We start from the raw sequence: 17662 nt of genomic DNA on the forward strand, positions 1-17662 counted from the left end.
AGGCCCTTCCATACTCTCTTCTGTGCCATACTCTTTGTGCCAGGTTTGAGGCAAGGCCCTCCCATACTATCTATTGTGCAATACTCCTCATGCCAGGTTTGAGACTAGGCGGTCATATACCATCTACTGTACTATACTCATTGTGCCATGTTGGAGGCCAGGCGCTCATATACAATCTACTGTGCTATACTCCTAGTACCTGGTTTCAGACAAGCCGCTCCCATACACTCTACTGTGCTATAGTCCTTGTGCCAGGTTGGAGGCAAGGTGCTCACATACTATCTACTGTGCTGTACTCCTCGTGTGAGGTTTGAGACAAGGCACTCCCATACTCTCTATTGTGCTATACCCCTCATTCTTGGTTTGAGACAAGGTGCTTCCATATTCTCTAGTGTGCTATACCCCGTGTGCCAGGTTTGAGGCAAATTGATAAGGTGAAGGTGCCGACAAGGGATTTTGTTCGTGACAGAGTAGTTACTTGGTTCAATTTTTTAACAAATTATTTTGTGGGTGTATTTAAATCAATTTTACACCAGCTGTAAATTTATCATTAAGAACAATCATCAGATATAAAGAGTACACACACGGGAATTCTTTTTTTGTGAAATAAACACAAATCTTTTTATATATGAATCAGAATAAAAAGGAGTACATAAGAACCATTGGTTTGAGCAATAAATCATGAAAGGCGGGTTACATCAGATCCACATTTCATCAAAAAACATCTATTTCAGTACAGTTTTAACAGAGACCAATCTCGTTATTGAGAAAATAATCAACTGTATATTTCGAATATTGCGAAAATAGATGATGGAGTCGACGTTTCGGTCTTGGATGGCAGAAGTCCGTCAGACCATCTTCAGGACAGTTAGATATTCCATAATAAGACCCCTATATGAACATAATACAAACAGTTACAATAATGGCAACATATTTAGTGCATAAATTGTATCCAATACAGATCTATTATAGACAACCCGTGTGTGAAGAGTAGTCTCATTGGTATTCTATCAAACATATTTTAGTACTGTATTGCAGAGATTTGTCGATTTTACAGTTGGTGATTTTACTTTCAAACTTAAAAGTGTGGTACCATGTATAAAAATACATTCTGGCGATAAAACAATAAAGATCTAGCGATACTTATTTTTATATCGTCCTCTGTATGTTGTGAGATTTAAAACAACCACATATCTATGAAACGATAAGGTAAGATTGCTTACTTCGTGAGTTTTAGAAATCCCACGATACTCGTGTTTTATCGTAGTTAAGGCGTTCTGGTTGATACTGTAACTAAATCAAAACGCACGGCATTTAGAGTACATCATTTAACGATTGTTAATTGAGAAGAAATCATTGAAAAAAATCCTACCTATCAGTTTTCCCAAAAAATTCTAATGACAGGAGCAGGAGTAACGCTGTATTATGAAGTAAAATTATAAACAAGATTAGCTCATGGCTTATATCTTGGATGACTCACTATGAATAGGGCGTCAATTTTAGGTACAAATATCCATACCTGTCAAAAGTATACTATTGGTCAGGCAAGGCACTTCCATACTATCTACTGTGCTAGACTCCTCATCCCAGGTTTGAGACAAGACACTCCCATACTCTCTACTGTACTATACTCCTCATCCCAGGTTTGAGACAAGGTGCTCCCATACTATGTACTGTGATATACTCCTTGTGCCAGGTTTGAGGCAAGGCCCTACCACACTATTTACTGTGCTATACTCCTCTTACCAGGTTTGAGGCAAGGCACTTCCATACTATCTACTGTGCTATGCTCCTTGTGCCAGGTTTGAGACATGGTGCTCCCATACTGTGCTATACTTCTTGTGCCAAGTTTGTGGCAAGGTGCTTCCATACTATCTACTGTGCTATGCTCCTCGTGCCAGGTTTGAGGCAAGGCGCTTACTTACTCTGTACTGTGCTGTACTCTTCATGCTTGGTTTGAGGCAAAGCGCTCCCTTACTCCGTACAACCCAGTGCCATTCACACCCAAGCTCTAGATCTACCCCCAGGCCCCAGCACATCTGAGAGCAAAGATCTTCCATTTAGCATTACTCAAGCTAGGAGCAATGCAACTAGTGTCACAGCGAGGCCTCACAGTCCAGCTGGGGGTCGCCCCACGGAGGCCACCAAAGCGCCGGGCACCGCAGGATCAGGTGTGTCCAGTGTTACAGCAGCCCTATTTCTGAGAAATGTAATGAAAGGTTCCCAGATATCTATGGGCCTAGATCTAGCAAGCATTAGATCCCATAATGCACTGAGCAGCTGCTGACAATACAAGACATCGGACAGCCACGCAGCATTCGTTGGCATTGGCCTCCAGCCCCAGTGTACTGCAACCCTGCACCTCGCCAGCAGTAGCATCATCGCCACGAGATGGCGGTGTTCATCAGGAACCTTTTTTACATAGGCAAAAAGGCAGATCAGAGGTTCTAGTGGAAGAGGGGTCCCCATAATGTCAACAATAGTGTTGCATATCATCACCCAATATCCCACTACCCTCGGGCAGGTCCAGGCCAAATGTAAGAACGTGGCCTCAGTCGCCGAACAGCGTAGGCAGCTTGAGTCCTTCAGGTGACCCTTCTTGTGTAGTTGCCAAGGTGTGCGGTACGCTTTATGTAAATATTTGAAGTGTATTAATCGTAGCCTAGAGTTGGGGGATAATCGCTTCGTCAGGCCACAGCAGTAGTCCCACTTGTCCGCTGAGATGTCACAGCCCAGCTCCCCCACCCCAGGCCGTCCGAGCCCTTGAGGTATCTAGGTGGGAAGCCTTCATCGTGAGTGAGTAGAGTCGGGTTTGATGAGTTTACGCCGAGATGGGGTTAGTGTAAATATACTCCAATGCCGCGGAGGCTGGAGGGGGCGGGAATGTATCAAATGCGCCCTTTTCCTGTCGTGGGGGGGAACATGGGGTTGTCCGCCAGCTCAGCAGACGATGCATAAGGCATTGTGAGCCCAGAATGTCGGCGGATACAATCCCATGCCCATCGCATGCACTCCACTGTATTTATTTCAGCCTTGGATGCCTTGCATGGTTGGAACAATGCCATTGCTAATGGCCATGGGGACTCCTGGTCATGTTCTACTGCCACATGCGGTTGGAACTGGGTGGAATGAATCCAGAAATGCAGGAAGCTCACCTGGGTGCAGAGGGCGTATAATTGCAAGTCCCGCGCATAAAGTCCGCCTCGTACGAGTGGCTATGTTACAAGTTCATATGCCACTCTAGGCTGATGACCCGCCCATACAAGTGTGATTAAGTTGGATTTCAGCTGTCTAAAAAACTGGGTTGTGAATGGCATTGGGATGTTGACGAAAAGGTATAAGAATTTCAGGAGCATGATCCTTTTTGCGATTGCTATGAGCCTGGTAAGGGATAATGGTAATTTATTCCATATCTTGATGTGCGATTTCAACCAATCTACTGAACGCCTGTAATTCACCTTCCAGAGTTCCTCCAAGTCTCTGCTGAGCCATATACCCAGATATTTAGTTGGCTCAGTTTGCCCCTATCAAGGGGTACTCTGTCTGATATCGGGTGGTGGCCTCCGTGAGTGGGAAAAGCACCAACTTCCCCCAGTTAACCTGTATTCCTGATATCCCCCAAACCGAATTACTTCACACGTCATGGGCTCAAGGTTTTTACGTGGCTCACGGATAAAGAGGGTGATATCGTCGGCGTACTTTGATACAAGTCCCCAGGTGGTAAAGCTGATGCTGCGCTCAGCATGATGTTGACGTAATCTAGCAGCGAACAGGCTCCATGACCACAGCAAACAGGAGTGGGGATAAGGGGCAGCCCTGTCTGCTTACTGGAGCAATCTTAATTGGCATAGATACATGCCCGTTCAGTCTAATACGGGGCATAGGAAGAGTGTACAGGATTTGCATCTTTTCTTAGGAAATTAGGGCTGAACCCCAGTTGTTTAAGTAATGGGAAAAGAAACAGTCACTCCAGGGAGTTGGATAACTTACTGGCATCAAGGATAGCAGCCACAGCTGTAAGGGAGGTGTGAACATGGTGCACAACAGAAACAATTTTATGGAGATTGTGCAATGTAGCTCGCCCAGGCACAAATACCGACTGATCAGGCCGAACAATTAGGGGCATGAGTGGCAGCAGGTGGTTCGCCAAGACTTTTGCATATATCTTATTGTCTACATTCTAAAAGACAAGAGGCGATAGGAGCCGCAGAGCTCCACAGGCTTTTCTGGTTTGAGTATAGGTACAATAATCGCCTCTCTGGGGGATGGAGGAAGTTGCCCAGAGGTCAATGAGTCTTAATACCTCTCTATTAAGTGTGGAATAAGTATGTCCGCATACCCTTTATAGAAAGCAGTTGTGAGCCCATCTGAACCTGGGACTTTGCCAGCCGGCAGATTCGCTGTAACCTGGGCAATCTCTTCGGCGTTATCGGGGCATCAAGGTATTCCCTATGTCCTGAGCCTAGCCAGAGCAGCTGGATAGAATCAAAATAGTCATGTAGGGACTTCAGGTTGCATTTTTGACCAGCAGAATAGAGTTGAGCATAGAAGTAAGACATGACCGCAGGCAGCTCCGATGGGGAGGTGACCAGCTGTGAACTACTGCCCGTCAGTTCAGTCACATAAGTAGAGGCATGGGGTCTGCACAACAGTCCTGCCAGCGTTCTGCAAAGTTGATCCTCTTCACCGTAACGCCTTCCCTGTGCCTCCCTTCTCAAATATTTCATCTCCCTGTCCGCTTCCATGCAGAATTGCTTGTCTCTGATGTCAGCCAGTGTGTCCGGGTTAGGGTCAGCACTGTATGTCTGCTCTAGGCTCCAGATTTCCGACTCCAACGTGCTCAAGGATCCCCTAATCGCCCGTAGCACTCCGGATTGGTTTGCAATACATGTCCCTTGGATCGCCACTGTGAACGCCTCCCAAAAGTTTGATGGCAATTGAACTGATCCGACGTTGTGGTCGAAGCAGTCTATATTGGCAGAGCGGATTTCTTCCTTAAATGCCTCATCTTGTAATGCATGTGACGGCAGTCTCCATGAGAATGCCCATGGAAGGGTCTGCTAGATCTGCATGGGTCTGCTAGATCTGCATGACCAATCATATTGGCGCATAGTCCAAAAGCGTGCGCGGCAAGTGCTCCACTACTGTGGTCCACGTAAGTACATCTTTGGTCACGAGCCAGAAATCAATGCGGTACCATGAGCAGTGATAAGAGGAGTAACAGGTGCCTTCATTCGTATGTTGATGACCTGACCTTCTTCGAAAGTGTGCATGTGCAGGTTAGCTAAACTCAGGGCGAACGTGCTGCCCATCACCCCGGTTTAATTCATTATGGACTCTGCACGGATGGCAATGAAAGAGCACTCCTCCCGCTTTGAAGATACTTTACCTTCCGGTGTCAGGGACATAGATGGGCAGCACATTCGTGCCGAGTTTAGCTAACCTGTACATGCACACTTTTGAAGAAGGTCAAGTACTGTCTCAAAACAACTCTTTCAGAGCCCACATTCTCATGTGGAAACAATATATTGTTGACATGTTGGTCCTCTGGCGAGGAGAGATAGACACCATCATTTCCATTAGTGGTTGAACAACCAAAACGGGTTCTTGAAGTTCACCTTGGAATATGGCAAAACTAGCCTACCTTTTTTAGACATTTTGATTTATCCGTCAGGAGAAAGACTCGCAACAGAGCTATACAAGAAACCAATGGCTCGGAATGCATTGTTATCGTACAACAGTTACCACCCGAAGTCTTTACAAGACAATCTCCTTTTCGGACAGTTCCTACGCATTAAGAGGAACTGCTCAGCCACAGAAAAATGTATGGAACATGCAGATTCTCTGACCTGTCAACTAAATGAAAGAGATTATCCATCTCGCTTGGTACGACAGTCAGCGAAGACGGCACAAAACAACAACAGCGATGCATTCATAGAGATCGCACCGCAGAAGGAACCGATGTCTAGACTAACATGTGTTAACACCTTCTGCACTTTCACCAATCAGATCAAGAAATCGATCAGCAAAAATTGGAAAATTCTGAACACAGACGATACTTCCATCGAAGTACCTCTATTTGCATTTAAAAGGAGCACCAACTTAAGGGATAGATCGGTGCACAGAAACCACCAGCTGAAATTAAGCACTGGCCTCCAAGTATATATTTTTGAATACTGTATATTTTGGTACACTGTACATGACTCAAGAGGACACTAGGGGGCTTAATACGATGGAGGTTGGAAAGCCTCTGACCGTCAGCTGGAGGCTTTCCAACCGCCATCGTCGGTTTTAATTACCAATCGGCTGAATTGAAACTGGACAGTGTTTCTAGCTGGCTTACGACGGGCTCAAGGAGTCCGTCGGCCAGTTGAAGGCCGGCCCATAATCCCAAAGGGCGTCCTTTCCACCCTTGGGATTTCGCTGCACAGTTTTCAGCAGGGTTTCCGTGCCAACCTGTCCCACATGGAAACCATGTCGGAAAGCGTGTTTGGGGGCCCTCAGCAGGACCCCCCTTCTGTGCGCGGCCTCCAGTTGGGGGCCGAGGGGGCACCTATGGTGCCTCTAAGTTAATCCCTGCATCCTGTGGCAGGCACCTTGAGGTGCCTGCCACGGGTGCAGGGATTAAAAACACCTCTCATTTCCCTTATGGAAATGTCAGAATGTGACCTAAAAATGTTTGGTCGCATCCTAATCAGGCGGTCGGGACCGCCGACCTGAGGTCGGTTGGTCCCGTTTATGAAACTGTGTCAAGCAGAGTATGGGAGCACCTCGTCTCAAATCTGGCGCAAGGACTATAGCACTGTAGATAGTACATAAGGGCTTTGACTATAACCTGGCAAGAGGAGTATAGCACAGTAGATAGTATAGATGTGCCTTGTCTCAAACCTGGCACGAAGAGTACAGCACAGAAGATAGTATGGGAGTGCCTTGCCTCAAACCTGGCATGAAGAGTGCAGCATAATAAACGGTAAGAGAGCGCCTTGCCTCCCTGCCAGAAAAGTGTATGGGAGCGCCTTGTCTGAAACCTGGCAGAAGGAATATAGCACGGTAGATAGTATGGGAGCGCCTTGCCTCCAACCTGGCACGAAGAGTATAGCACAGAAAAGTGTATGGGAGCACCTTCTCTGAAACCTGGCACGAGGAATATAGCACAGTAGATAGTATGGGAGCGCCTTGCCTCCAAACTGGCAGGAGTATAGCACAGTAGAGAGTCTGTAAGTGCCTTGCCTCAAACCTGGCACGAGGAGTATAGCACAGTAGAGTATGGGAGAGCCTTGCCTCAAACAATGGCATTAGTACAGCACAGTAGATAGTATGTGAGCACCTTGCCTCAAACCTGGCATGAGGAGTACCGTGCATTACATAGTAAGGGAGAACCTTGCCTCCAACCTGACACAAGGACTATAGCACAGTACAGAGTAGGGGAGTGCCTTGTCTCAAACCTGGCACGAGGATTATAGCACAGTAGATAGTATGGGAACGCCTTGCCTCAAACCTGGCACGGGAGCACCAACAAGCCTTGGCAAACGCAGCCCACTCAGGGAGTCAAGAAGGTGCACGGATGGGACCAGCAAGGTCTAGGAGACTCACCACAAGCAACGGAGTGAGGGCAGGCCCCGAGCAATCAGGGGAGCCCAAGGAAAACAAATGTGACCCTCAGGCCGGAGTCGCAAGAGGACCTCAAGCTGCTCACCAAAAGATGCAGGCCGCGATGCCCACGATGCGGTGCGGCCGAATATTCTGGTCACCGGAGGTGCTCGTGGTTGGGGCTACTTGGAGCTCGAAGATCTTCTTGCAAAGACAACAAAAAGCCTTTCCAACTTCAAAGTGGATTTGGTACTCAGGGGTTCGGTTATTGCAACCCCCATGAGGACTACTGGCCTCAAACTTGGTGAGAGGGTAGAGAATGCCTCGGGAGCAGTGGAAAACCACCACCTGTGATGCAGAGCCCACGGAGTCCGTGGAGCTCAGGATTTGCAGATCGGTCGACTTAGTTGCGGTGCCTGCGAATGCTGGGGAGTGACTACTTCACTCCAATGGAGATTACTTTGGTTGTCCTTGATGCTTCGCAGGCCTTGGAAGTTTCCTGTATGATGCACAGGCACAGACGATGCAGGAGACTGGAAGGGAGACTAATTCAGGCCCAAACAAAGTCCAGCGAAGTCCAGATTGCCCAGACAGTAGAAGTGCAATGGTGTCTGATCTGAATTTTATCTCACGGCGAATCTAAAGACCTACACCCAGGTAAGCCCTTAAGTATCCTTGAGAAAGGGTTGGGAAGATTCAGGGGACCCTCCCAGGGGAGGGTCTGGACGGGGGGAGTTTACTCCCATGTCCTTTGTCCAGTTTCACACCAAAGCGGGAGCCAACGGCTCCCAGGACTGGTTTGAACTGGACTATACACAGGGACACCAAATGTGCCCCTCATGCAGACTTTCTGGTGCACCCACCCAGCCCTAATACACTAAGTCCTGTCTGGGAGGTGGTCACACCTCCCTGTGACAGGATCCCTATTGTTCCACCTGCATCTGCTTGAGTTTCGCTTAGCAGCAGGAGGGCAGAAATATGTCTCTGGTCGGCAGCAACCATTTTGTGCTGTCCGGGACTAGAAGGCTGGTAGCCGGAACACTGAGAGCCTAACGGAGGGCTCTTCCAGTGCTTGGAATCATACCTCCCACACCGTTTACGTGTGGGGGAATGATTCCAATGTGTTTGATACCAAACATGATAGGATTTGTTGCAGCCATTTTCGAGATGGTTATCGTACGATTACGCGGTGCACCTCTATATACCATATGGCTGCTTCACTGACAACCCGGGAGAATGGACTCCGTAGGCTGCAGGGGTGTCCTGCTCATGCAGGGACACCCTCTCACTTAGAAACAAGCACCCTGCCTTCAGGATTGCAAAGGCCTGCTATAGGGGTGATATAGGTTTTAAGTGCATTGACCCTTATATATAGTAAACCTATATCTTTAGTAAGTTGTACATGCACTAACTTACACAGGCTGCAATGGCAAGCCTGTAGTTCCATTTTGAATGGTCTCTCATGGGTGGCATAATACATGCTTCAGCCCATGGCAGGCCTTTGTGGTACCTATGCCCTGGGTAAATGAGTACAATATACTAGGGACTTAAAGGGTACCCCAGTATCCAATCCGGGATCTACCTAAGTACTGTAAACAACAATTTAGGGAGAAAGCAGATAGATTGGGGTCCTGATTAGCAGGATCCCATTCAGACTATTCAAAAACAGCATCACATCAAGCAAAAAGTGGGGGTAATTATAAGAAGCAGATCCTACTTTCCTTCAACCAGGCACGAGGAGTATAGCACATGTAAGTGCCTTATCTCCAGCCTAGCACAAAGAGTACAGCACAGTACAGAGTAAGGTAGCGCCTTGCCTCAAACCTAGCATGAGGAGTATAGCACAGTATGCATTAAGGAGGCACCTAGCCTCAAACCTGGCATGAGGAGTACAGCACATTACACTGTAAGAGAGCGCCTTGCCTCCAACCTGGCTCGAGGAGTATAATAGCACAGTAGATATCATGTAAGTGCCTTATCTCCAGCCTAGCACAAAGAGTACAGCACAGTACAGAGTAAGGTAGCGCCTTGCCTCAAACCTACCACCAGAAGTATAGCACAGTTTGCACTAAGGAGGCACCTAGCCTCAAACCTGGCATGAGGAGTACAGCACATTACACTGTAAGAGAGCGCCTTGCCTCCAACCTGGCTCGAGGAGTATAATAGCACAGTAGAGAGTATGAAAGTGCCTCGTCTCAAACCTGGCACGAGGAGTATTGCACAGAAGATAGTATGGGAGCGCCTTGTCTCAAACCTGGCACAAGATGTATAGCACAGTAGATAGTATGTAAGTGCCTCGTCTCAAACCTGGTACGAGGAGTATAGCACACTAGAGTATGAGAGGGCCTTGAGGGCCTCACCTCCAACCTGGCACAAGGAGAATAGCACAGTAGATAGTATGGGAGTGCCTTGTCTCCAACCTGGCACGAAGAGTATAGCACAGCAGATAGTGTGGGAGCGCCTTACCGCAAACCTAGCACGAAAAGTACAGCACCGTACAGAGTAAGGTAGCACCTTGCCTCAAATCTAACACGAGAAGTCTAGCACAGTATGCATTAAGGAGGCACCTAGCCTCAAACCTGGCACAAGGAATACAGCACATTACAGAGTAAAGGAATGTCTTGCCTCAAACCCGGTATGAGGATTACAGCATAATACACGGTAAGAGAGCGCCTTGCCTCCATGCAGAGGAGTTTAGCATAGTAGATAGTATGGGAGCGCCTCGTCTCAAACATGGCACGAGGAGTATAGCACATTAGATAGTATGGGAGAGCCTTGTCTCGGGGGCGTGGCTTAGCCAGCAATGGAGTAGGACGCATCGTGAGAGGGCTCCGATGGCGGCTCCCCTCGCAGGCCGAAATCCGTGACAGACCGGCATGTGAGACTGCCGCTAACGCTGCCACGGGAGCTTAAAGCATCCCTGAGCCTGTGCCCTTGCGCGCGACCCGCCGCGGAGCCGGTGGCTGTGGCGGCGGCGCCCGCCGTTTCCTGATCGGCGACCCGGAGGTGGAGAGGCGGACTGGTGCTGCTGGGACAGCCCGAGGCTGCAGACTGCACCGTAGGCCCTACAGGCCCGCCTACGCATCGGCAGATTGTGGACGGCGGGGCTGGACGGTGGCGGTGACCGGCGGAGGACAGCGCGATCCAGTGGAACACACTGCAACAGCGTTTGCATTGCGAGGGTGAGTGCAGAGGCGGATGTTCACCGGAGACAGCAGGGACGCCCTACGCGCATCCGGGGCTTCGGGGCCTCAACTAGGCCGCGCGCCATCTCTTGCCCCTGTGTCGCCCTGCCGGGCAAATGGACTGAGATGCCTCTGGCCGTTGGCACCGGCGCCCTAACGCTCGCAGCTGTGACCCTGGGGGAGCAGAGCCACGAGGCGCTATAGCAACGATCGCAGCCCTCAGTAGTGGGACATTTTGCGGCCCTTCACACTGTGCTGGTCTTGGCGGCCCACTGCTCCTGGCTCGGCCGCTGAGGCGCTGTGGGCACGAGAGCCATTGTGTGCCGGGGGGCTGCTGGGACGTGGACGGGCCCCTAGCCCTATTGGGCCCCCCCCCCCTGCCTGCGCTGCATTGCGGGCCCGCACTTTGCCTCCGTGTACCTGAACCGAGGGGCCCTACACGGGTGGCGTGCCGGGGGTGCGGCCGTGAGACGGAGGCCTCATCTGGCTGCTTTGGACATCTGGAGCAGAGTCGCGGAGCGTTTCTCAGGCGCGGCACCCTGATTGCGCAATCCTTGGAAGGCGTCGTTCACTATCGGGGGCCCTGTTGGGTAGGCCGCGCCTGCAGGGGTGTGCCTCGTTGAGGGCCCCAACCATCAACCGTCCTGACGTCTCCATGCCACGCGGGACCCGACAGCGGACCGGGGCCGGAGTCCCAGCGGTGCCATCAGTGGCTAAAGACATGGAGACGCAATCGTCCAACGTTATGTCCGGCAAGCTGGATGCAGTGCTTGCGGCTGTGGAGCGGCTGGGTGAAACCATGAACCAGATCCGCACGTCACTGGAGGACAGAATAGACAAGGTTGCCATTGATCTCCGGTTACTCCACGCAGATCATGGCAAACTAAAGGACCGGACTGCGACCCTCGAGGTTACCACGGAAGAGGCAATGCCCCGACTGGAAGCGGCGGAGAAACAGGTCAAACTGCTGACGGACCGAGTGGACTTCCTAGAAACGCGCGCTGAGGATGCGGAAGGGCGCGCTCGGCGAAACAACGTCCGCGTGGTGGGCTTGCCGGAGGGCTCAGAAGGGAAGGACCCTGTTGGATATGTCGAGACCTGGCTGCGACAGTTGCTGCCGCCTGGTGTGCTCTCTCAGCAGTTTGTGGTGGAACGGGCGCACAGAGTCCCGGCGCGCCCTCCGCCCCCGGGATCCAACCCGAGGCCACTACTGTTCCGAGTCTTGAACTACAGGGATCGCGATGTCATTTTGCGAGAAACGAGTAAGCTACCGACTGTGCGGGTGGCCAACAACAAAGTCATGCTTTTCCCTGATTACACCTTGCAGGTACAGAGATATCGCTACTCTTTTATGGCAATTAAAAGGCGGCTCCGGCGCCATGGACTCAAATACTCGCTTCTATTCCCGGCTAAACTTAGGGTGGTCTCCGGGGGGAAAACGCACTTTTTCAACACCTCCGAAGGGGCGGAGGAGTGGCTGGACAGGTATGAGTCGGAGGCGGGCACTTCTGGACCGGTGGACCGCGGTGGCGGACCCCCTCTGTCACAGAGGCGCCGACAGCGGAGGAGAAGGGAAAGGACCGGCTCCTCAACGGCGCTCTCCTCTAGCCCAGATCTGGAGCAGATTGCGCGGGACCAGCGCAGTGCATTACAGGCCGTCCAGGAACTGAGTTGCAATGATGGGCAGCTGTCGGGGTCTGGCTCTGAGGAGGACGCCTTGGTTAGTAATGACGATTACCCAGCTGCTCTTCAGCTGACACAAGACTCCTGTGTACTGCCAAAGATCACCCCGCAGACCTCTCACGATCTTGCCTAATGGCAATGGGACTTCCACTGTTCTGTACACCGAGGTGCTGCTGCTGTACTTGCAAGTATAACTGGTCTCCGCTGCTACGCTCTGGGGCTGTGAACTTTAGGCAAATGTAGGCTCCGCCCCCCCCCCCTTCTCTTCGCGGCTGCGGTGTTGGGTGGCGGTTGGGGGGGGGCAGTGGGCAATCATGACTTCTACCCAAGCACGATATTCAGTAGAGCCTATATCCCCTGGCAGTATATAGACGGGCGGCGCGTTGGGCACTGGCTCCATAGTTTGCATTCCTTAAGTAGCTCCCTCTGTCATTAGAGTTGGCCTCTGGCTGGGGGGGCCCGCCGGGGCCGCGTATCGCGGCACAGACCGATACCTTCACTGTTTAGGCGCAGCTGACCCCGACTTTGGTGTACTTAGAAGGTCGCCTCTGGTGACAGTTTGGGCGCCCGCCTGTTGCGGTCTCGCCCTTTTGGTATTCTAGTTCTTTATGGTTTCCTTAGGGATATTTTACTTGTTCGCTTTTGATCAGCCTCTCACCCCGCAGGGGACCCCGGGGGATAGGACGACGCCCTTCCACCCATTATGGGGCTCTGGTGCAGACCCTCATGTCTGCGGCCCTCCGGTACTGTGCTGCCGGCGCTGCGGAATGACCACTAACTCATTACTATTTGACACATGGCGACATTTAGAATAAGCACTTGGAATGTGCGTGGCATACACAACCCGTCGCGGAGGTACCTCATCTACTCTTATCTTAAGCGCCATCGCATCAACATTGCATTGCTGCAGGAGACACATCTACTTGCAGGCGAGATACCCCGCTTACAAAAACGCTGGAGGGGGCAGTTGTTTGCTACTGGCTACTCGGCAATGGCGCGTGGGGCGCTGGTATGGGTTAGGTATGGCACTCCCTTCACAGTAGAGGACACGCTGATCGACACGCAGGGCAGATACGTTGCAGTAAGAGGGAAACTTGATGGCAGGTCTATAGTCATAGTGTCTCTATATGCTCCCAATGTGGACCAGTCGGCCTTCCTGGACACCCTCACTCAGGCCCTGGCTCCATGGCACGGTACCCCAATGATCCTGGGTGGAGATTATAACTGTGTTTTGGATCTTAACTTAGATCGTTCATTTCCTCCATTGACTGGTACCGCCTCTTCTAAAGCCATGAAGGCACTTTGTGGTTGGGCTCAGCAGTGGGGCCTGACAGATATTTGGCGCCACAGATACCCGGCGGTTAGGCAGTACTCCTATTATTCCGGTGCCCATCGCTTGCATGTCCGGCTGGACCGCTTCATGTTAACCGCCGATTTGCTGCCCCAAGTGCAGACGGTGGAGTATCTGGGACGCACACACTCGGACCACAACCCACACGTCCTGGAATTAGGATGGTCCGTAGAGGCGCCACCGATTCCGCGTTGGCGTTTACAGCCCGACGCATTGCTGGACGCGGCGTATCGCGACGGATTAGCCGCTTCGGTGGAGCATTATTTCGACGAAAACGAGGGATCGGCTTCCTCCCCACTGGTTGAATGGGATGCCTTGAAAGTGGTTGTCAGGGGGCACTGTATAGGTTCTCAGGCAGGGATGAAGGTCCAAATAGAACGTGACCTTACCGCTATTGAGGTCGAGTTGGCGCGGGAGGAGGGAATCGGTGCTGCGGGTCCCACTAGCAGCCTGGGACGGCTACAGACAGAGCATGCGCGCCTGCTGGAGCGTCTTAAGTGTCTCAACTATGCAGCACATTCTGCACGCACACACCGTCAGGGGGACAAGGCGGGCAAATTACTGAACTGGTTAATACGTAATGATGAGACATCCCCCATCATATCCCACATACGAACGCCACAAGACACTATAGTCTACACGCAACGGGAAATCCATCAGCAATTTGTTGCGCATTATGAGACGCTTTACCGGTCCCAGGCGCAGGCTACGGAAGTGGCCCTGCAGGGCTTTGCTGCTGGTTTCAATCCACCTCACCCTACTCCGGCTCAGAGTGCTGACCTCAATGATCCCCTCTCAGCGGATGAAATTCGGGCGAGCATCTTCTCGTTATCAAACGGGAAGGCACCGGGGCCAGACGGTTTGCCGGCCGAATTTTATAAGGCATATGCGCATATCCTCACACCCCGTCTGCTGACCCTGTACGAACGTGCGGTGGAGGAATCTAAACTTACCTACTCGCAAAACGAGGCGTTGCTGGTGTCCTTATTGAAGCCAGGTAAACAACCCGAATTGCTGGGCTCCTATCGTCTCCTCGCCATTCTGAATGCTGATTATAAAATCTTTGCATCCCTGCTCGCGCGTCGACTGGCGACGGCGGTGCAAGTTATGGTGCACTCGGATCAGAATGGCTTTGTCCCAACGAGGAACACAGCACTCAGTATCCGGCGATTCTTCCGGGTCCAGCGACACTCACTTCCTTCCTGGCCGCGGTCGGGCTGTATCGTGCTTGATTTGGAAAAAGCATTCGATTCCTTAGAGTGGCCCTACCTCTCGGCTGTCTTAGGTAGATTTGAGCTGGGGGACGCGTATCTGTCTATGGTGCAGCTGCTCTACCAGCGCCCTACGGTTAGGGTGCGCACGGGGCGACTCATATCTGACATTATACACGTTCGTAGGGGCACTAGACAGGGCTGTCCTCTCTCCCCGCTCCTTTTTTCCCTGGCCATGGAGCCTCTTGCTCATTTGCTCCGCGAGGATGGGCAGGACTGGGGTATACCATTGGGGGACGGACTGCACGCCATCTCGCTGTACGCAGATGACCTCCTGCTATATGTCCGGGATTTGCACAACATCCCCATAACCATCTTTAATATATTGGCCGACTTTGGGCAGTTATCGGGCCTGCGGGTAAATTGGGCGAAATCCGGCATTTACCCATTTTCAGACGCCGTGGTGGAGACGCCGGTATATTATCGCGATATCCCACTGGCTTGGTACCAAGGCACGTTTCGATACCTGGGAGTATTCGTATATCGGCAACCGGCGGATATACTAGAGGGCAATCTGACTAGAGCTGTTACCGCCATTCAGGCTCAAGTGAGATTTTGGAAAACACTTCCTCTCACTGTGTCGGGGCGGGTGACATTAATCAAAATGCTAATCCTGCCAAAGCTTTTATATTACTTTACCGGCATTGCGGTCCGAATTCCCTCAACATTTTTCCGTGACTTGGAAAAAATGATTCGTGACCTGCTTTGGAATGCGGGGAGACCCAGAGTAGCGCTGACGAAATTGTACGCCCCAATAGCGAAGGGAGGGTTGGCGGTCCCCAACCTTGAACTATATTACTTAGCGGCTCAGCTCCAGTGGGTGACTAAATGGATAGCGGGAAAGAACCTGGAGGACACGGCTACTACGTTGCCGCCATGGACACGTTCACAAGTACTGCACTTGTTTCACCCACTTGCTAGGAGTCGAGGACCCAGACCATGGCTACTATCTCTTGCTCTTCACTGCTACCGGAGATGCCTTTATTTAACACGATCCACTAAACCATACGCCCCGGCGCTACCACTGTTAGGTACGCCCAGAGGCAACAGGGGCACTACGGAACCGGAGCTGTGTACATGGCATGCGGTAGATGTTGACACATTGGGCGATCTCTATACCGATGGTGAGCTCCTCCAGTTTGAGGGGCTCTCCGCTGACACCGGTCTGGCTCCCGGGCAGTTTCTATTATATGGTTCACTCCTCCATGCATTGACGTCCTCGTGGGGGGACATCGCTATAGAACTCCCAATGCATCACCTTATTCAATACATGCATGTTATGGGGGCGGGATCTCATATTGTTCATTGGCTGGCATCCGCACTCTTGCTACACACTACCCTGCCGCTGGCGAGGCTCCGCGTGAAGTGGGAGGCCGACAGGGGGCGCCCATGGTCAGATGGAGAATGGGATGTGGTTTTAGCGGGGCCTGTCAACGTACCACGAAACTCTCGCTTTAAATTGATCCAGACGTTTGTACTACACCGCGCCTACCTCTCCCCAGACAACATAGCCAAATATTTTGGAGATAGTACAGCTGCTTGTCCGCGATGTAGGCTCAATGGTGCGGATCTGTTACACATGCTCTGGTTCTGCGCGGCGCTGGCGTTGTATTGGCGGAGGGTCACGGCTCTCCTGGAGCAGTGCACTGGCGTGTTGGGTCAGCATGCTTGGGAGGTGTGTATATTGGGCCTCTATAAGCGGAATAGGCAGAATAGGATATCCTCCCGCTTCCGAGACTTAGGCTATATTACTGCGAAGCGCCTGATCACCAAGAACTGGAAAAGAGGAGAAGCCCCTGTCGCAATTAGCTGGGAGAAATCATTTCTTAACTGGGCACGAGCAGAAAGTGTAGCATTACACAGAGAAGAGACTGCAGGTCTCCGCAAGTTTCCAGCGGCCCAGCCTTGGGATACGTTGCTACATAGCTTCACACAACACAGTAGCGCAGATGGTCAGCCCCCGCACACGCCCTCCACCAATACGAACCCTTAAGCTTTGTGCGCTAGCAACTTGTCGCATAGCTAATAATTGTGTGTAATGCACGGATGCTGTCCCTGGCGATTATTATTATCTGTTTTTCCTATGTTGGCCTGTGGACCGTGCCGTGTGACTGAGGGTACTGACTGGTGTATTTTGGGTTCATTGTACCCTATGGTTCTTGTTGGGGTGGGGCAGGGGTGGATAATTGGAAGTTGGCAATAACTTATCGGGATACCCGGGGGCTGAGGATTGGAAGGCTAATTTTGCGTTGCAGTTGTTTTATTCATTGTTTCTTTTCCCCTCTGTTGAGGTTGCCGTTTTTATTTTTATTTATTTTGTTTGTGTTTTGGATTCTTTATTGGCACTCGATATGGTATGTGCATATAGCTTCATGGCGAGATTAGTCCCACTCACTACCAGCATCCACCTATATTGCCCATCACTGGGGTTCAGTCCACTATGCTAATTATTGACCTTTAAACTCTCCTCAAGTGTGAGGCGGTGGGTGCTGGGTCGGCGTTAGCATCCCATGTAGCCAGGCCGAACCTGATGGACTATGTCATAAGAGGTGAACTGTTATACATTCCTTAACATCACCATT

General features: G+C 51.2%; 1 long non-coding RNA gene across 1 annotated transcript in view; it reads right to left on the bottom strand.

Moving 5' to 3' along the window:
• Positions 1 to 798: 798 nt before the first annotated feature.
• The window catches only part of LOC146796748 (uncharacterized), a 276266-nt gene continuing 259402 nt past the window's right edge, over positions 799 to 17662 (bottom strand). The window contains exon 5 of the long non-coding RNA XR_014969663.1: positions 799 to 891. This is a non-coding gene — a long non-coding RNA (uncharacterized LOC146796748). The remainder of the gene's footprint in view (positions 892 to 17662) is intronic.

This window comes from Triturus cristatus, chromosome 10 (genome assembly GCF_964204655.1).
Source record: "Triturus cristatus chromosome 10, aTriCri1.1, whole genome shotgun sequence".
Lineage (NCBI taxonomy): Eukaryota > Metazoa > Chordata > Amphibia > Caudata > Salamandridae > Triturus > Triturus cristatus.